At 41.3% G+C, this 21,462-nt stretch overlaps 1 long non-coding RNA gene across 10 annotated transcripts in view; it reads left to right on the top strand.

The window, feature by feature from the left end:
- The window catches only part of LOC122157305, a 302,268-nt gene that overhangs the window by 219,964 nt on the left and 60,842 nt on the right, over positions 1–21,462 (top strand). For all 10 annotated transcript variants that reach the window (XR_006167834.1, XR_006167843.1, XR_006167852.1 and 7 more), the window contains one exon: positions 12,632–12,715. This is a non-coding gene — a long non-coding RNA (uncharacterized LOC122157305). The remainder of the gene's footprint in view (positions 1–12,631; positions 12,716–21,462) is intronic.

Raw genomic sequence — 21,462 nt, 5'->3', positions numbered from 1 at the left:
AGATGGCTCCCCGCAGTCCTTGTGGATGTCAGCCAGGAGGTGTGGGAAAGCTCCAGGGCTCCTCCCTGGCCTGGCTGCAGCTGATGGAGTTTGGCATCTCCGACCTACTTGAAATGCTGCCCAGTTTTCGTTTAGTTATTTATGTAACTTTGCATTATGGTCCAAGGTAAAAAGAGGAGGATTTTCAAAATGTGCTCTGGTAAGAATTTTTTTGCTAGCAGCTTGAACCCTTAGATTTTGGTTGCTTTTAGTTTTGTTGTTGTTTTGTTTTAGAAGGAGCAGACCCTCAGGGTCTCCTAAATCCACCTACAGTAGCTGTCAGATCTCAGATCTTTCTGGGATCCCTGAGAACATCACAGCAAGGAAGTTGATGCCCTCCAGGGCAGGGTGAGTATGGTGAGGCAGCCCTGGAAGTATGGGACCGAGGGCACTTGGTGTCCTCATGTTTTTCCCACATAGGTAACCTAAAAGCATGGCAATTCCCCCAGTCCAGTGGTAGGAAAAAACACCAATGTGTTTCTTGTGGGTTGTTTGTGATTGATTTTTCCCAGAACCTGTACCAAATATCAGCTTGAAGTAAAATGTCCTCGTCTCAATGGTTTGAGACTTTTGTGATTATGAAAGTATTTATTATACCACCATTCTTTATTTTCTCAGTTCTTTCTCACAGAGGTGAGCTGCAGCCATCCAGTCACGCTAGCAACCAGGGGAGAGACAACCTGGATCCAAAGTCCCTATCCCTTTTAAAACACCAAAGCTACCTTTCTTTTTTTTCCCCCATCTCCTTCCTGAGGAACCTCTTAAGTTTGTAAACCTCCTGTTGTGTTTTGTTTTTTGTGTGTTTTTTTTTTTTTTTTTTTTTTTTTTAAAAAAATCACTTGAATTCTTATCGTAATTCTTCATCTATGGCAAAGAGCAGTGTAAATACCTAGAGTGAAATCTCAGCTCTTCCGGGAACAGTTAGTCCTTTTTTCTTTGTGGTATTTTGTGTTGTAGATAGCAAAGCTATCAGAAGAGGCTTTGCACAGCAGTGCATATAAACAAGCCATCCCTTTGTTAACTGATGTCCATCAGAATCTTCTTTACTGCTGCAGCATTCCCTGACTGGGCATTGATGTGCCCTTGCAAGGTACTTTGGCAGACTCCAGGGCAGCAATCATGTTGGAAGCTGAGTGGTGCTGAGGATTAATGAGAAGCACAGATTGCCAAGGGATTACCCTGCCAGTTTACTCTTTTCTTGCTTTGTTTCCCAGTGGCCCAGCTTGGACCAGCTTCCAGCTGGATCCTTTCCTTTTGGAAAAGGAATGGGGCTGAGAGCTGAGATTTGCTACAAATCAAGTATTGGGAGGGGGTGGAAGGGGAATGGGAGCAAGCTGAGAGAAGTTCTTCAGGTAGCATAAAGCCATGTTGCTGTCTGGAGAGAGTGCTGAGCACCAAAGAGTAGGACCAGGGGAAAACTAGCCATTTCCTTACATTGCTCCCTCTGGTACAGTGTCAGACAATTTTTTCAAGCCAGGTCAGATGGGTTGTTTCACACTGGCCTTTTATATTTTCAGGAGCATGAGAAGTTTGAAACTGAACTGAAACATGAAAGCTTCTTAGGCCTGTCACAGGCAGTGTAATAAAGCTGTTTGTATTCAAGAGGAATTGCGAGTGTGTGTTAATCCCCAGCACTCGCAGGGATCTCACTAGGTGAGATCTGCTCTCCTTCCAAAGGTTTCCTTTCAGTTTTCTTTTCAAACCGCAATCAAAACTCTCCTGTATTTTGAGATTTAAAACATCCAGTGGTTCACTGATTTCATATAAAGGGCCTCTGTATGGGGTATTGTACACACATTTAAATACTTGGGACTGGATGCCCCTTCCTGAGGTGAAGCCTGTGGGAGGAGGCTGGGGGGTTTAACTCTGGCCTCTCTGCAGGGGGAACAACGTGGTGCTGGGGCTTCTGACTGTGCGGGGGCTTGCTGAGCTGCTGGTGAGGCTGCTCAAGTGAGGAGAGCCAGGGCGGGCATTGGACTGGGGCGTGCATTTGTATTGCTGCAGCTCTGTGGCTGTGCAGGGAACTGGTCTCTCAGCCTTGCATTTCTGAAGTAGCCACCTTCTGCCGGCAGCTCATCAGGCTGTAGCGTGTCTGGTGCTTTCTGGGCTTAATATCTGGTGCTGGAGGTGAATCTGGGGAATGTAGTTGTTACATTACTCTTCCAATATTCTGTAACTCACTTTGAGGGAGGATATAAATAAGGAAAGTATAGCTTCCTGCTTGTCTGATAGCTGTGTGCAGGGTGAGGTTCCCCATGTCCTTGTCATACTGCTCTCTGCCTTCGCTCTCCCCTGGGCTGCCCACTTTCTATTTGTGTTTGTGTGGGTTTGAGATAGTATGGTCTTGCTGGGCTGGGGCCAGAATCATGCTACCCTTTCAGCTCTTCAGAGCAGCTGTCAGAAAATTGTTTCAGAGCTTGGTAATGTCAGAGGAAGCCGACCTCAGCATTTGAAATAATCAGGGTGTCCTGATAAATAGATATGTCTGATGGTGCTTCTATACTTGGCTTTCTTTTCCTCATGGTTGCAAACAAGCACAGTACAGATCAACAAAACATAAATCTGTCTTAAAAAATTGCTATTGGTAAGCCAATCTCATCCTTCAGTGTCTAAGCAATACTTTTTGAATGCATCCTTCTGGCAAAACTGGATACCTCATTATTACTTCAGTAGTGAAGTTTATGTCCACTTACCCCAAATGACTGAGTGGGTACACAGGTCTATGAAAACTGCCTTGACTTTTTTTTAATAGTAATTATTGTGCAAACAGTGTTTTTATCTAACTGGACTATGAGCGGTTTCCCATTCCCAAACACTCTTACACAAGAACAGTGAGGTATTTCAGTTTGAAAACAACTTGTAGGCATTTTTCTGTCCTCTTGAATTGCACTCATATAAGAGTTAGTTTACATGGTATAAATTGTGCATGTAACCCTTGAATTCTAAACAATATTTGAAATGCCCATGTATTTATTAATTTGAAACCATGTAGGTGCTGTGGTATTCATGGAAATTGTTGAGACTGGCTGGTTTCTTTGAAACCTGCTGAAAGATCCAGTCCTAAGATCGCTCTCTTCTGCAACTGTTACAGGCTTGATGTAATGGTAATTAGTGCTAGTGTTAACTGGGATCTGCTTTGTTGTCATTTCTGCAAGAATTAAGGAGTAACTTGTGCTGAGTATAGCTATACTTGACTGAGAATCTGTTTCATCCCAATCCCTTTGGGGTATTTTCTCTGCAGTAATTAAATCTTTGTTAGACAAAGGAATCAAGTTTGGCTCTGTGCTGATTTCTGCAGAGAAGTTTAGTCAGGCAACTCTTACACACAGCATGCACCCATATGATCTTGTTGCTACCTGACACCATTGGTGGCGGTACCAAGGCTGTCCAGCCAGCAGTCAGATGACTTGCACACAGTTAGTTTGCATCCGAAGAGCCTGAGATCCCCCACAGTGAACTTGGAAACTGCTTTTCTCCTATTTGGTTGGCTAGGCTGAAGGTGCACAGCTTTCCTGGGCTGTAATAGGGCTGGGTTAATGCAACTCTAGGGAGAACATACATTCATTGGACGTATCTCAGTGAAGATCATGGCACTGTTTGACATCATGTGTATCTCCCTCCTGTGGGACAGTTTGCCATAGTTAGGAAAATGAGGCCTGGGCTCTCTTCCCACTTCTGTCATTGGCTTCCTGTGCCGCTTTTCATGTATTATCAAAGGTGGTGTTCCTGAGGAGGCTATTTCCTTAGCCCTGAGCTGTTGGCCTCCCTGGCCTTTGGTTATCCCAGTGCGAAACAGGACCTCCTAGACCTGGTGCTATTCAGTTGTACCCACAGTGGAGTGTTTGAGACTAGGACACTAGCTTTCTGATTTTAAAAAGCCAAGCACAGAAGAGGTCTAATTATGGCTGAGGAGCCTAGAACATTGACATTAATGGCAGCAGTAAATGTAACATAGAAACTGAAACTCGCCTTCTCAGTGGTTCCTTTCCTGAATTATTCCTATTATTCTGACTAGAAAGAAGTCATGAGTATATATGCTGTACATACCATATATTTTTGCCTAAATGCACATTTAGTTAAAAGTTTTGGTGGGGTTGAGCCAAAACCCTGGCATGTTCTCCGAGTGAATGTGATGTAACATTTCCCTAATACTCTCAAAGGTAGAAAATCTGAACTTCAGAGCAGGTAAACTTCCTGAAAATTATTGTAGTCAATGAATTTCTACATTATGAGATCCTTCTTGCACTCCTTGCCTGTGTACCTTTTTCCTTTTGAAGTAGAAAGCATATTCATTTTCAAAGTAGATATGTGCAGTCAGCAATGATGAAAATGAAGGTAACTGTCAAAAATATTGCCAGAAGGGATTTCTCCACTTTAATTTCTGTTTACATTATTAAGACAAGTAAATTGTCTTTTTGTGGAATGTTTCCTTTTTTTCTGGAAGCACTGCTGATAAATGATGTAATATTTAAGGCCCTTCTCCACAGCTGTTAGAGGCCCAAAATTTCTATTCCCTACGCTACAGTAGACATAGATGCCAAGTAAAACCTTACGCTGACTTTCCTGATTAAATGTGATGGTATTGCAGAGGGAAGTATGGAATCAACAAATATTATTCTGAAAATAATAGAGCTGTCCCACACCCCAGTGTTTTTCGGGCCTGTTGCTGCAACAGAGATTGGAAAGAAGTCATGTCATTTAGTTGTTGTCATTGATTGGAGCCTCCTTGTTCGTCTCTCTTTTTTTTCTGTCTGGATAAGTAATATTTAAGGGAAAGCTGATTCATAAACTCACAGCATTTTAGATCCAGGATGCTGTTATAGCCACTGAACAATTAATAGATGTGGGATCACATAATAGCTCTCATTGACGTGAAGAGAGAATCCACCCATCTTCAGTTGCATTGGTGTTTTACAGTGACTTCTGGTTGGATCTGCAGAAGGCTTGCAGTAGGCAGAAATGCTGATTTGAAGCATTATATTGATATGGTATGATGAGTTTGGGTTTTACTCTGCAGATCAGTTCAAATGGGAGAGGATATGTTAAGTTATTCAGAAATTAGCTATGAACTTTCAAAGTACTTGCTTATCCAAACTTCAGTTCTTCATAAGGAAAATATCATTTCTGTGAATGCAAGAAGAAAGGGAAAGGAGTTGTTGTGATCAGCCTTTCTGAAAACATCCAAATCCTCACCCATAGTGTTCAAGATTCCACTAAAAAAAGTTACTGCATGAATTCAAACAGAAGCAAGCACTGGACTTCCCCGTGGCACGAAAGAACCAACTTGTTACCATTAACATAGTTGAATTATTGTGCCTCGGGATGCAGTGTACCTGAAACGTATGGTCTTACATGAAATACAACCAAGTTGAATTTAACAGCTCCTTCTCAGGTAGCAGCTGCTCCAAGGATAAAACAAGAGAAGCTAAACGTGTGTGTGATTCATTGCACTGAGGGAGCCTGACTTAGATTTTGGTTTGGATGCAGCCAGCCTAACTTCCTGGTGCGACAGTGCTTCCCAGGAAAACTTCGCATGTTCTAGGTGCAGGTGTTGACTTCAGCACATGAAGTCAAGTGATGTTTAGCAACAGGCTTTGATGAGAGCAGGACCGCTTCTATCAGATCCTGAAGACATTACCTAACCATCTGCTTTCTAAATTCCTGGGAACTGCCCAGCAAAGGACTAATGGAGCCAGCCAGAAACATGCTCACACCAAAATGAGTTTTGCTGAACACCTGGAGCCAACACCTCGGCTGCTGAACGTGGGCAACAATGACACTAAACTAATTTATAGCAGCTGAAGATTTGGCCCAGGAATGCTATTATATTTCTATTTAGAGCAGTGCTAGCAATTTACATGAGTTTGTAATTAGGAATGGGCCAAATATTTCAGAGGAAATCATGGAGTAATAACAACCACAGAAACTAAATTAGTTGTTTTTAAGTTATAAGAGCATAAAATAATAGCATCTGACACCACTAGCCACCATTCTTTTTTGCGCTGCTTAAAACTTCAGATGCACTTTGCCAAACCAATTGTTTCCAAATTCTGTCAAAAATATTGTCCTTGGGCAGAAAGCTTGGATGCTAAATTTCAACCTAGAATGATTTTTGTGGCTGAATGACAGAAACCTTGAAAAGGGGATTTATAATGAATACAACCTTAACTACAGTGGAGCGAACAGTGCTGCAATTCTCATTAGCTGAGCTTTTTTTCCCTTTTTTCTCAGAATTTCAGAGGGTGGGGCTGACTATAGGAAGTAGTTGACTGGCATGTACTCTTCTGTCATGGCAGGAAAGGAACTCAGCAGCTTTGCTTCCTCTTTCATCTTTGGACATCTGTGTAGGTTCAAAGATTGTTGTGGGTCTGAAGCAATAGCGTTTCAGAACATTATTTGGTGCTGTGGCCACAAGTGTGGGCAGGCTGTGTGACTGTGGCATATGAGCTGAGTGTTAACTTCTGTCCTTTTATTAAATGAGATTTACTCACTAGAGGCTGGCAGAAAGCTTTGGATTTGAAAACAAGCCTTACCAAAGAGGGAGTCAGAAAGACCTGGAAGCACAAAGGATCTCCAGGTTCATGTTCTGCTCAGTTTTGCTGCTATACTCCATATTTTTCAGGCTTTGGGAAAAGAAAAGTCTGTACTCTTTGAAAATGTTAAACACAAGTGTACAGGGTTAGAAGTAGAAGTGGAGAGCCAGCTGGAGGATTTCTTCCTGTTTATTTGGGCTTTTGCTTCCCATGAGTAGTGAGTGCAGTCACAGAGCTCTCACAAGTGGCTATGTGAATGCATCTTCCATCTTTAAGGCATTTCCTCAGCATGGCACAGCATTCAGTGCAAAAAAAATAAGGCCTTTAAAAACAGTTTGTTATAGAAACACAAGGTTTTATGGCTCCATGTAGCCCTGAAGTAGGATTGTGACCTTCCTTTGAGATGTTCCCAATGTAAATAGCACTGTAGTTATTGAGCTTCACAACCCTCTGGTTGGGACCTCAGCTGCGGTGGCAAAAACCAGATGGAAACTGCAAGCCCGTAAGTAAGAAATGAGTTATATTGTCCGCTGGGTCTCCCCAGAACTGTCTCCTGGGATGGGAGGATGGCACATGTGGTGAGTAATGTCATAATCATCACAGAGCAAAAAACAAGCAAAAGGTTTTAGAAGTCTTTCATCTCTACTTTCCCAAGCCACAAATGGTGAAATCCTCATACGGCTTGCTCAGATTGCTTTTGAAAGATGAGAACTTCCATCCTCAATGGGAGAGGTAGAATGGGACTGAAATTGCTCTGTTAATGAAGAAACCATTAATAATGACTTCTGCTAAAAGCTGTTCTCATGGTACCTTCTCTTACTGCCTTTGGTAGGAAGGGAGAAAGTTCAGTTATCCCAGAAAATCTCTCCCATCTGACTATAAAAATTATTCAAATTCTTACAAGATGAGAGAGGGTTTCCCCAGAATGAGTGGCCCAGCTCACAGTTTCACAGTATGCATGTAGTCTGCAGTCAGTGGTTTTAAATGTTTTATCTGGCTGCTGGCAAGCTGCCTTTCAGGAACCGGCTTTTTTTCTGAATTGCTTTGTTGCTGTTATTAAGTAGAAAACAACTTTCTGGTGTTTATCTTAGGAAGAAGTAAATGAAATCTAAAATATTTAACTGTTACCTGGATTGGGAGGAGGTAAATTGCTCAAAGTGAAGACTAGAAGTTGAGTGCAGTGAGGTGTCATCACCCAGCCCTTGGTACGTAAATATGTTAGAAGCATCAAAGTAATAGGAGACTTGAGCTGGGATGTATTTCAGCAGCTCGCTGTAGGTTGTGCATACTCTGCTGCCATCTGGCTAGCATCAAGCCCTTCCATCCTACCTTGGCAGTACAACAAGGAAGATTTCCTTGCGTCTGTTTTGTGGGTAGCTGGGCTATCACTTCATGCAATTATATGCAAACACTTGCAAATTTTGCTGCTGTGCCACAGTGCAGCGACTCTTGCTGCGATGTATTTGGTTCAAAATCTGTGACTATTTTTTTTCTCACCTGGGAACGGTCCTTTAACACATTTGTGCAGCTCTTAGTCTTGAACAATTTTCTGTCTTCAGGGTTTGACCTGCCATTGTGGAGTTTGTGTGTGTGACTTCCACTTTACTGTTAATACGGTCAGCTTAAGAGAAAGCACTTGCTAGCATAAAGGTGTCAGTACATGCATTTTGCCTTTGGACCTCCTTTTCCATCTGCCCTGTGCTTGCATAATCCAAAGAAGCTGCACCAAGCCTATGCAGGGCAAGGGGAAGCGACTGAACACAGCCGTGTTTATTTGCTATCCTCTTACTATCAGATGCAAAGAAAAACTTCAAAGCGATACATAACTAAGTTAGGTGATACACCAACAATAATTAAAACGCCCCTGCAGGAAGTCATATCATTGAAAAAACAACTGCTTCAGAAAGCAAAAACATTTTTCTGCCAAAGGCATGTGAAACTACTGTATGTGGGCCTTGACTCAAAAAAAATAAAATAAAAATAAAAAAAATAAAAAATTGGCGCTTGCTTCAATCCAACCCTGCTCAGGACAATTGAATTTGATTCTGAGTCTGCACTGCGTGGTGCAGAATTAAAGCCCAGACAGTCTGGGACAGCGTGGTTTTGAGACATCTCTGAGCAGAGCAGGCTCAAGGACGAAGAAAGGCTGTTGGAGGCCATCACCACGCGAGATGCCCTGCGGGGGGCAAAGCAGAGCATTTTTATTGAATCAGATGTTACCTGCCTTCTGCCGCATGTGAAGGAAATCAGGGTGCACTATTACTCAGAAGTTTGTGGGCAGTGAAGGGGTTCTGTGATTCCTGTCTTGGCTATCTGAGCATAAAGGGCAGTAACAGTGAAGTGCTGTTAAGACACTGCTGAGTATTTACAATGTAAATCAATGATGTTCAGGTGGAAAACACAGATGGTTGCCCATCATGAAGCATCACATTGAGGATGGTTTGCACAGAGACAAAGGCAATAGCCATGTCCCCACACTCCTCTGCACTATTACTATGTCTGTTTCAAATATGCCAACTTGTTCATGTCCTCAACCAAGAGTAAGACCCAAAGCCCAGCAAGCCAACAAAAAAATGCCAATCAGGCTCTGGATCACACTGCACTGCATTTGTCATAGCTAGAAGAAATGCTCTTTTAATAACTGTTTTTGTTATTAAAAATGGTCTTTGTCACTTGCTTTATGGCCCGAATAGCTGTAGTCCTCTGTAAATGCCATAGATGTAGTGCTCTTTTTGTTTTCTTGTTTCTAATTGTCAGGATTGGAAAGAATAAATGTTTGTGAATCAGTGTTACACAGAGTTTGGACTTAAAGTCAAGTTGCAGTCCTTATCTAAAAAGTAGCAATTGTAAAGAGAAGCAAATTGTTGAGATGTACCTGTAAGAAAAAAAAGAAAAAGCAATCACTGCTTTTAAGCTTTAAAATGTAGATGCTTTAAAAAAAAAAAAAATTAAAATTAAAAAAATAAAAAATTGAATGCATGTCACTTTGAAGAGAGGAGTTATTCAGAGCTTGAGCAATAAGCCCCAACAATGAAGTTAAGTTACAGACAAAACCCATGTTTTATCAATCAACTGCTACTTTTAAGTTTGACAGCTTTTGTAAGCAGGAAAATGTCAATTACATAAGATATTTGAACCTGTGGAAATAACCCATGGAAACACAAAATGTCTGTTCACACATCAAAATGATCCAGACTTGAAGGAAGTTAAAAACCAGAATGCACTAAGGAATTATCTGATGGAAAAATGGAAACTTTGTTATGAATTTTCAAGAAATATTGGCTAATTAATTTCTTTGGTGAGTTTATTAGGTTATTTAGGATTGGAGAAAATGAGGTAACTTCCCTATTTTTCCTGATGTGTAACAGCTATGGAAACACTTTGAAATGAGTGTCCCATCGTTATGAATTCATTTGGTTATCCTTTTAATAACAATGATTGTACTCAGGCACTTTATATGAATGTTACATCCCATCTCTTTCAGGTGCTGCTTGGTCACTTCATCGAGCATCAGCTGGGTCTTATTAAATAGCCATTAAGGAAGGAAGAACTAACTACCTAGTAACAAAATTGAAGGGGAAAAAAGCTCTAAAAAACACATAGTCTTAGAACTGGAAAATTAGTTTTTACGGAGTAGAAACTTTTCTATTTAAGCTAACAAAAATACTGGAATTTACTGGTATTGTGTATTGATGGATGCAAAAAAAAAAAACGCAACCTGTCAGGATCCTAGTTTGACAAAGCCCATTCAATTCGTTGAGTCAATGTTCATTTTCTGCACTAAGGCTACCTCTGTGGGATGTAAACAAGACAAGAACTCGGTAATGAGTTTTATTAGATGCAACTGATGTAGCTGGAAAAAGTAGATAAACTTCCAGCTTATGATCTACTCTTCAAATCTGAAGAAGTGTGTGATTTAATATAACATGTTTTGGAAAGTGTGTTAGAGCAAACTACCAACATCTAATAGAGCCAAAGTAGACTGACTATGTGCAGATCAAATAACTGGTTGCAAGTTTGCTGTGAATTCAAATGCCACTTTACAATGCCTTTAATTTACATATCAAGCTGAACAAATTAGGATGACTGTATATCTGCAGTGTAGATTTTTGATGCTGTTTTACTGCACTGATGAAAATAAGCAATCTGCTGTTAAAACTTTAGACATATGAATGCAAAAGTGGTGCCTGTAATTGTATAGTCAAACAAATACATTTCCAGCAATGAGGAATACAGCTTGTAGCTTATTAACATCTCTGGGAAACATTTCTTTTTTCCATGGAAAATTTAACATTGTCACTAAAGACTAAACATTTTTAGTCTAACCTGGAAAGTTTTCAGTGTGAGGCTGAAAAAAGAAAGTTTTTCAGCCAAAATCTTCCTTATGTTGTAGATTTTTTTTGTTTGTTTTCTGTGAAAAGTTTCAATTAGCTAAAACAGACTTTTTTTTTTTTTTTTGTCTTAAGAGCAAATCTGGTAGAAATATTTAATAGCCTAGATAAAATTCAAGTTAGGAGGAAAATAAGTTCTACAAGTTGAGGAGGCCTCATCTTGCAACTGGCCCTGGCGTAAGTCATCCAGAAGACGGCATTTCTGTCTTTCGCCGCAAATTTCTCTTATTCCAAGGGAATGGTGATGCAAAGCCAAAATCTTTTGCAAACCCACTGCACATCAATGCTGCACAAGTTACTAAATGTAAAGCAATTTTAATTCCAGCCCTGTGCTTGGATTTGTCCTGCCCAGAAGGGGTGGCCATGGGGTTACTCAAGAAGTAACTCAGAAACAATCTGGGAGCCTACAGGCTAGTTTACAGGAGTGAAGCAGCAGCACTGACAGCTCTTTCATTATCTCCTAATGATAAAAACAAACAAACAAAAAAAACCTTTGTACTCCCCCTCTGTAACCAGGGTGAATGAGATGTGCCCGTGTGTTCTATTGAAAGGGTGCAGCTCTGCTGAGCACATGGGAGGATAGCCACAGGCATGTTTTGGTGGAGGGAAGGACCCAGGTTATGTGCTTGCTGAGGTGTTCAGTTGCGTGAGCAAAGGATCCTCTGTGAAGCAAACCCCAAGAGCTCAACAAGTCTTAACTTTGTTGATGAGGTTTTCAGAATTAACTCTGGCACTGTGAACTACCCTCAGTAATTGCTCTTGTTCATGATGACACTAACTAGCCTTGGCTCCAGCCAGTGAATGTGCTGTGAGGCTCTGGCTACCTAGAGGAGAGCCTTTTTATGTTTATGGAGCGCTGTCTCTCTCTGATAGTCATCTTAAAGCAAATTCCCATCAAGCTGCCTGACATCATTGGATATGATTACTGACACCTGTTTAGTAAATAATAAAATTACATCAGATCTTTTCAGCACCAGGTTGTTAAAAGAACCTAGTACAGATGTAACCTCCAGTATGAATAGGAGAATTCATTAGGCATCAAGGTCTTTAAACTCATTGGGACTAAACAGCACTTTACCTCACACCATAACTGTTAGCAAGTGATTTAGTGACAAGGGATTGATGAGGTACATTTCCCTGGAGGGCACGGTAAATAAATTTTTTTGTCCTGAAGAATTTTTGCAGAAATGTTTATGTATTCAAGTATCCAAAGTTAATTCATTTTCAGTAGTTTGACAGATTTTTTATTTTTTTTTCCAATGACCAATGAAAATCTTGTGTGAGTTCATCTCTTTTTACGGTATTATTTTGAACTTTTCCTGCATGATCTAATCTCACAGTGGAAAACTAAATAAAAGTTTATTGGTAAGCAGGAATGAATTCACTGGCTTCCTCAGCTGGCATTATAGATGAAAACAATGCTTTGACGTTTTGGAACAGTACTTTTCCATGGTTTTGTAAGTCATGATGGTGATGCTTAGCAAATCATTTGCATCATTTCCCTAACTGTGCCATAGCTCTTCTTAGGAAGACCATCAGTATGATCTTAGCTAATTTTCAGATGCCTCATTTGTATTGCTAGCTATTCTAGTTATCACACAGTCTTTTTATTTCTCTTTCAAGGTTTCTTCATGGTCTCTTTGGTTTTGTTTCTTCTTGTTTCTGCAGAGGCTCATGAAGATGTGAGTGATAACATGAGGTGGTCATAAGGCAAGAGTCATGTGTCTCCAGACATCTTCCAAATGGACTGAGGTAGGAGGATTTCTGTTGCTCATCTTGGGTAGTCCAAGCAAACAGCCTAACTCACTAAAAAAAAAAAAAAAAAAAAAAAAAAGACGTTTCAGTATTTGGCACTTCAGTTTATATCAGGTAATATATCATCATAAATAAACTTTCCTTTGTGGGAAAACCTGAAAACTCACTCTTTTTTAGTTAATAAAATGGAAATTTTCATAGAGAGAACTCTTGAACTTGAATCATATTTTGAAACACTCAGGTTAGGTTTGGTGCTGGTTAATTAAGCAGCACTTTACTGTGTGCCCATTAAACACAAATACCACTTCAGCTGTGCTGATCTAAGGCTTCTAAATGGCAAAATGTTTATTCTGAAGCTTGGTATGTGATTATTATGACTAAATTTATCACAGAATTAGAAAGATACGGATTTGAAGGGTTGGCTGTTCATGTGGTTAAGGAATTGGCTGGATGGCTGCAGACTGAGGATTGTGGTCAACTAATCTATGTCCAGTTGGAGGCTCGTGATGAGTGGTGTCCTCCAGGGGTCTGTCTTGGGACCTGTGCTCTTCAGTATCTTTATTAATGGCATAGACAGTGGGATTGAGTGCATCCTCTGCAAGTTTGCTGATGAAGCCAAGCTGAGTGGTGCACTTGACACAATAGAAGGAAGGAATGCCATCCAAATGGACCTGGATGTGTTCAAAAAGTGGGCCCATGAGAACCTGATGAGTTTCACAAGGCCAAGTGCAGGTCATGGCGTATGATTGTGGCAATCCTAGATATGGATACAGACTGGGAGAAGAACTCACTGTGAACACCCATGCAAAGAAGGACTTGAGGGTGTGCTGGTGGATGGAAAGCCAGACATGAGCCGACTTTGTGCATTTGTGGCCCAGAAAGCTACAAATATCTTGGACTGACTGGATCAAAAGAGCGAGGCAAGAGATGAGATTTTTTTCCCCCTCTGTTCTGCCTTCCGGAGTCCTTAGGTCATATTTCCAGGTCAGTTTTTCTACCTGTGCCAAACTAATACACCAGATCCTATGCTGTAAGGACACAAATTTCTCTGCCTATTGTTACTTTTTGCAGCGCTTTTTATTATAATATCTGCCAGAGTACAAGTCCTGTTGTGCCTTTGATAAAATGTTGATGTAGCAGCTTCACCCATTCGCAGCAGATGGGTGGTTAATCTCTTGTGATTATGATGGCGAAAAGTGTGAAGATTGTTTCAAACAAGTGTAGATTCCATGTTAGAGAAATAGTCTCCTAGACTAGGCCTGATGCAATACATCCTTGTTGCATGGTTCTAACAAAATGAAAGAAAACTGCAATCCCATCTGGCGAATGTGCACTGAAGCTTCTCAGTCTCTATTTGCTCACTGAAACAAGAATGTTTCTGCATTATGTAAATGTCCTTCTTTGTTATGGGTTTGTTGGTTTTTTTTGTTTGTTTTTATTTTTTAAGAATTTTGCATGCAAACCTCAGAAGGTATATTGTGTTTTTACAGGTGAGAAGTTTGTGTTTTAGCAACTTCATACACATGTGGGAAGTTGCCCACTTCCTATAACAGAATAGCTCTTCCTAGCAACACTGTCTCTGATGTTGCTGCCAGATAGATATCTCCATGTGTACCACCTCAGCCTTTCTTAGCAGATGTAGGATGCTGCTGTTGTAGCTCTTTCTGGCTTCAGTGCAGGTGTAGAGGTAGTGCTGGAGGAAAGGTATTTCACAAGGGCTTTGATCTCCCCCAACAGTCTGTGTAGTAGTAATCTCATACTTTGAAATTTGTGATCAACTGTTCATTTCCACTGAAAGTTGCACTTTCGATAGTCAGAATCTCAAATTTACTGAGATGTTCAAATCACTTTGTGATGACTAAGCCCCCTCTGAAAGTGGGATTTAGACTTTTTAAGTCATGTAAGCGTTTCTGCAAATCACATGTTGGTTCATGAAGTAATGGGTGCTGATGCTTTCTTTGGCAGTCACGCTGATGTTCAGAAAGCTTCAGCCAGTTGTTTTCCAATCCCTCCTAATATTTTGAGTCAACGGTCATGTCTGTCAAACCTTTCCTATAGCACATGCAAGCCTGAAATACTTTTTACAATGTTAATGAGGATGGGAGAGGACTTTTCCTGTTCTGGGAACAGTCTTAGCACAATAGTTTTCTTGTGTCCGTTTAAGATCTGTTCTGCCGACAGGGTGGAAAAAAAAAAAGGCCCCAGCAAAAATAGTTGTTTGATTTTACTGTTTTCTGTACATGCATCCCAGTGGCAAATGAACTTTCATTTGGAGAGAAGTCCTGGTGAAAGAAGAAAGCGAGAAAAGCACCAGGATAGTATAGAGGCTGTGAGGGAGACATTCTTTCTTCCATGAGGCCTATCTAAATCCCTGTTTGAAACACAGCATATCATGTTTTAATCCCCAAAGATTTCCTTCTGCGTGCTATTTGCTCAGTCTATTTGTTTCCCACCCACAAGAAGACAGAAAAAGAACATGGGGTCCTGCTCTTATGCATGGTGTCTTTTCCCAGGCGTTAGGAGATTTTTGACTGCGACAAACTTCCCACTCAGTTAACACCTCCTTATCTGAAGTCCAAGCACTTGCATATACAGACTAAGCTGGAGCGTGACTGCGAAGCGCAGTAATCCCAGAGTGGATGCTCTTGCTCAGCTCTCTCCTAGGGATTATTTAATGTCTTGTTTCCCAAGTGCATTAAGCTGGGCTTGGTAAATGCACTATCAGTATCCACCCATGCAGACATTGATAAGTATATATTCAAAGACAGCTGGCCTTAATTTCTTCGCAAAGTTAGACAAGCTGTAGAGCAAAGATGTTTGAAAGTGTCCGAGAGGCTTAGCAACACATATGCCATCTGACTCTTCACAGGATTTGTGGTCCTCTGAAGATCATTTCTAAAGACAGCCAGAGTTGACAGAGTGTTTGCAAATATTAATGCCAGTTTTGAACAGCTGTTTTAGTCAGCCTAGCTTTGTTCCCCTCTTTCTTGCCTATGAGGATGTTTCTGGTTTACATGGATGTCTGTGGAATTCACACCAAAAGCCGTGCATTCGCACCAGCACCTGTGCTGTCATGGGCCAGCCGAGAATCAACAGCTCTTAATGATCAGCGAAGCTGAGCAGCTTATTAACATCTCATAAACTGTAACAGATAATATCTGACAGCTATGACTAAAATAAAATTTATTTTCTTACTTTTCTAGGACTTACAAAAAAAAATTAGAAACACAAATGAAATGTTAAAAATTCTTGGTTATACCCCACCCCACTTGCGTTTTTTTTTTTTAAAAGCAGCTCTCCTAACTCTAATTCCCTAGACTTGTAGTATCAAGTACATGTGTTAATGTTTGTTTTCACTCTGAAGAGGAAAAAAAATTGATTTCCTGTTGCAGCTATATCATAATAATGCAATTACAATATATTCGGATTTGCATAGAATTGCAATCAGTCCAAAGAAATGAAAATCAAGCTTCTTAGATTTGCTCTTCATAGGCATCATTTTGGAAACCTAGGTCCCAACCACAATGCAGCGGAGCTATCATCACTTTGCTGTCTATGTCCCTGCAGAAAGCAATGACCCTGGCTTAGGATGTATCCACAATTTTTCTGCATAGCACCCAATGCAATGTGGCTGTTGTTTTTGGGATATTTGTCTTACAGTATCTATTGCTCACAATTTTCCTCTTAGTTTCAAGATTGGGTGTAGGCCAGATGGAGCTGCAAATCACAAAGGCAATAAATTTTGAGATATTTGTTTGTAGGGGAAGAAAAACCTGTAAAGAGACAGCCGAGAAGCAATATGGCATTGTGTCATCCAGAATACCTGGAACCAACTGTACTGGTTGTATGTGGCAAGAGTGGAACCATGGAAAAGCAGAGAAAGAGCTTTTGTGTACTTCCTGGGGCTCTACATCTGCCATATTTCTTCAGTGATCAGTCTATAACTGAACCTGGTTTAATACAGCAGAGCTTGATCGTGCTCATTTTTATGCTGTCATAAACAAGTTTCGATCATTGCTGGTTGCAGCCGCAGTCAAGCATTTGCTCAGCTATTGGCTTTGCTGCCTCTTTGTTCTTTTTATATAACACCGCTGAGGTTCAGTGCTCACATGGGTTATACCAGGTCAGCTTTTAATTTCTTTCTTTTTTCATTCTTTCTCTTTCTTTCTCTCAATTTTTTTTAATCAAAAAGATTTTTATTGGTGCTCTGGAAAAACAAACACAACACCACTGCTGTGAGTTTTGTAACTGAACCAATAAAAAATGAAATTCACTGATGGTTTCTTTAATAGCAACAAGCAAGCCCAGTTTCTAAATGGATTTTATATTGTGCTGCTGCATATTTAAAAATAAAAAATAAAAAAAATAGTGCAATAACCCAGTACTGAGGGGGCTGCGTGGGAGAGGGCACCCCCAGACCTCTTCTTCCTCATCCACAGGGCCTCAGGAGGGGTTTGGTGCTAAATACAATGAGGAGTGGAAGTTGATGAGCCCAGGTGCCCTAAGCCTGCTCTGAAGTACACAATTGACTCCATTTGGTGTCACTTTTAGTGGTTGTTTTTCAAATGCTCCGCTTGCATGTGCCCAAGGTATTGCTTTCAGAGCCTCAGCAATTTTTATAAAAAAACATTTTAAACCCTTCAATTTAATGAAATGGTCCTAAAGAAAACATTTAGAGCAAGGTTTTCAAAGTCATTTAGGAACCTCTGGCTGGAGAAAATGCCAGCTTGGACTCTTGAAAGTATTGTAGCTTTTTATGTTCCCTGTCATTTCTTTTGGAGGCTTGTCCCACAGCCTGGTAAGAACAAGGGGTAAGCTTACTTCAGGGGGAGAATCACTGAAGACCAACCCAAAACAACACTGTCACCTGATATCAGCTCCTCTTTCCACTCTGAGGATGCCCATGGGGTGCCAGGGCCATCTTATGGAAAAGGTGGCTCAGCCTCCTACCAAGCACTGCAATGCAGACCAGAGCACGACAGTGAGTTCCTGGACATGTGTTGTCTGGCTCCAAAACAGAGAATTTTGTAGCTTTTCAAAGCCAACCTAAGGTCTTGCTCCACAAAGTGCTATGAAAGTTGCAGAAAGCACTGACTGGCTGCTGGCAGGGTTGGTTTATAGGAAAATAACCAAGGATAAGCACAACTGTAAAGTCCATCTGTTTCTGTGGTCTGGAGCTTGACAGGGTCACCTCAGAGACATGGCTTTAGGGCTTCTGTCTGTTCACAGTGTTTTGTCCCCTCTGTTTCATGTCAAAACATGCAGGGAGAGAGCAAGGAAAAGACCAGAACAGTGCTGCACATCCTTTCCAGCTCACCTGGGGCTCAGCTGGGACCTGGAGAGCAGTGGGTGAATGGCAGCATGCTGAAGACAGCATCTTGCCCCAGACAGATCATTCTGGAAGGAGACAAGGGCCCTGAGAAGGGATGGAGATGCTCATCTTTCACTGAGCTCACAGACTGCCAGGATGGGGAGAAGCCGGGAATATGCTGACAGTTTGGTTGTGTGGGGCTTATCTACTCAAATTTAGGGTTATTATCTGCACCACGTTTCGCTCTGATTTGGTCCAAAAAAAACACATAGAACAGCTGTGGGGCTGTGAAAATTATTTTCATCTGTTTGGCTTTTAAAAGTGAATTTACATCAATCTTTCCATGGTTCCTCCCACCCACACCCTCCCCTCTCATTTTAGCAATTCTTTTAGAGAGGCAAAGGAGGAGAATTGGTCCCCATCCTGCTCTGCTCCTGTGGCCCATAGCACACCTAGGAAATGCTAGGTACCTAATGAGAGTTGTTGAGACAAAAGCTGCACACAGGCTCAAGCAGAGAGGTAGCTCCTCTCTGGGAGCATGCAGTGGTTTTTTGTGCCTTTTAGTTTGCCCTCTGCAGAGAGAAAAGCGGTGGATGCACTGACTTACAGGCAAGAAGGGACCAGGGAAGGCAGTGCCATGGCTTCCACTTCTATCTCTTATCATTAAGAAGATCCAAAGCAGAGAATGCAGTGCATGTAGGAGTGGCTTCAGCCTCTCCAGCTCCTTTGACTCCTCTGTTCCCAGCATGTCTGTTCTCTGGGGAATAGCTTTGGAGGGGAGAGGCCCCACTTAGGTGACATACATGCTCTGGTGTATACTAGGGTCCCTCCTTTGAGTCACTATGCAGCAACCACTGCCAAACCCAGGGTTTCTGCAGATCTTTTAAAAGGCATGGTCCCCATGGCTGTGGATTATTTCACAGTATTGATTTGTCTTTTGTTGTTTTGTGTTTAACAGCAGTTTTTTTCTTTGTGTCCTTAACAAACCAGTGAGAGGAGAGCTCTCCTCCCAGGCTCCTGTGAAGGATGGATGTGTGTGTGCATGTGCATTTGTGTGTGTGTACGTAGATAATCATAGCCTGGGGAAGTACTTCTGGCTTCAGATGAAGCTACGTTTTTGATCATGGCACTATCAAAGTTCATCGCCTGTGGACTCTAATTCCTAGAATCCAAAGGAGGGAAAAGGAAAAAATAGCATCAGGGTTTTTTTTGGTGTTTTTTTTTCCTGTGCTAGAAGACCATTTAATCTTTGTTGTAGGGTGAGAAGGTGAGGCACCAGACCTCAAAGTAGAATCCTGGCAAACCTCCCACTTTGTAAACTCCATCCATAGGCAACACTCATCTTGTGCCAAGTTTGCTTAGCTAAAAAAAGTTTCAAAAGTGGCTATTTGGCAACAACTAGCACTGTATTATTTTGTCTTAGCAAGGAAAAAAAATTGTATTGTGAATGACAAGGAAAAAAAGGCTGGGGTCCCTCCTTCTGGGTAGGCTGATGCAACTTCATTTCTGTGATATTGCCCTCTTGTAAAGTGTTTCTGTATCCAGAGATGAAGCGCATCAAATAACAGACTGGTATTGCTGTCACAAAGCAGTAATAGTAGCATGCTCACATTCTTTATGCCACTCATCACCCGGTCTCTAAGATCAGTTGAAGTCTGTGGAGCTGAGCCAATTTTCCTTGGTTATCTGTCTTCCTATCTTGTTTCTCAATTAGAGGAAGTAAACGATCCTTTTGTTTTCATCTCTCCTTTCTTTGGGAAATGTTAAAGATGGGCTCAAATTGCAGTGGAGTCAGATGGCCAGTGGGGGTAAGGAGGTGATGCAGGGCCTTGGAACTGATGGCCTGGTATTCCTGAAGTCTGGATTTCTGGCCTGCCTGCTTTGCTGTTGGGCTCAGCTTTACAGGTTTGCAGCAAGCTGGAGTACTGGGAATGGAGGAATCAGGTTCAGCTTCCATGCTCTCCCTGTAATAGCACCTGTTTATGATATTTGGCAAGCTTTGGGAATTAAGTTCTACTATTAATTATGTTATCTCTAGTTTGCCTTCAGAAGTACTTTTAGTTATTTATTAAAATCATAAATGAATAAGAGGAATAAGAGAGTAGGTGCTGGCCTTTACCGCACTCACCCTCGGGTTATGCCATCTTCTAAAGCATTCAGTATAAACTGTTGTCAGAGAACCTCTCAGCAGGTTTCCCCTTGGTGATAGCTGACTTAGATGAGGTAAATGGGAAGCAGAATAAATTAGCTCTGAGCTGCCGTGGCCAGAACGCTGCCAGTACATGAATGAGGCTGTCTGCAGTGGAATGGTGTGCCCCATCGCTGCGTGCGCTCAGATTGCAGAACGAGGCCGCTTGCACTTGCGGTTTTTCCCCGTTTTTAATAATGAATGACATTCCTGGTAGGCCAACGTATTGTGGTGAATGACAGCAGCTTTCCCACTCCTTTCAGTGGGATTTTACTCTCGATGCGCTGAAGAGAATGTGAAGGCCAAGATTTTCCATGAGTGCAGATGTGAAGCGCTTTAATTTTAAGGCACCAAAAATCCCAATCTCCAAAAGAGGCATAACCCAGGGGGAGGGAGGGCAGTTGTTCAAATCTTGTTAAAACCTCATCCTGCTGTAGGGTCTCAAGTTTGGCATTCAAAATCATTAGCACTCTTTAAATTTGGCCTAAAAATCCCTATGAAAAGTTACAGCACGTGCTGAGTAACTACTTTTCACAGTGTAATAACTTGGCCCTTTCAAAGCATAGGTTTTAGAAGCGCATATTACCGACTAAAGGCTTGCCAAATTTCTTTTTTCCTTTCCATGCTCCAAGTAATGATTCATGGAGGCTCATCAATTTTGTCTCTAATAAGGTGCTGCTATCCTGTTCACAGAGGTAAAGGAAACTAGAGCAAAATTTTGAAGAAAGATGTTTTGTCTGAGAGGTTTGTCATCCAAAGCAACACAGGAAAAGTGTTTTGAGGTGGAAAGAAAACCAGCATGTGGTACTACAATAAAAATTGTATTTTCATGTGAATTTTGCACTTGCAAAAGTACCAGATTGATTGCGTTGATGCCTGGCACACGGTTTACAAAACAGTAAATAAACTGTTTGCTAACATGTACATGATGAACATGTATAGCATGTTTTTGCATATGTGTGCACATCAAACTCTCCTGAATAACCTAAATGGAGGGCTGGACCAACTACTGTGAATCAGTGGATTCTCAAGCAGTGAGAGTTCATTCATGGTTTGCTTATTAGTATAGAGTAGCTCATTAATAAAATCACTGTTGCTTCTGGTAGAGCACGGATGTGCCTGTCCTGAATGAGTGTGATGGCATGAAGCCCCCGGTGCCCACTCCTAGCAGCATCAACCTTTTGGGATGTTTCTTGAAAGAGTCTGGTGAGTGAACGTTATGTCTCATTGGGTCACGTTTGTGTT

Source organism: Centrocercus urophasianus, unplaced genomic scaffold (assembly GCF_019232065.1).
Source record: "Centrocercus urophasianus isolate 14NV4802_14NV808 unplaced genomic scaffold, USGS_Curo_1.0 seq_10, whole genome shotgun sequence".
Taxonomy (NCBI): domain Eukaryota; kingdom Metazoa; phylum Chordata; class Aves; order Galliformes; family Phasianidae; genus Centrocercus; species Centrocercus urophasianus.
The sequence above is the reverse complement of the archived record's forward strand: the minus strand, read 5'-3'. Positions and strand labels throughout refer to the sequence as shown.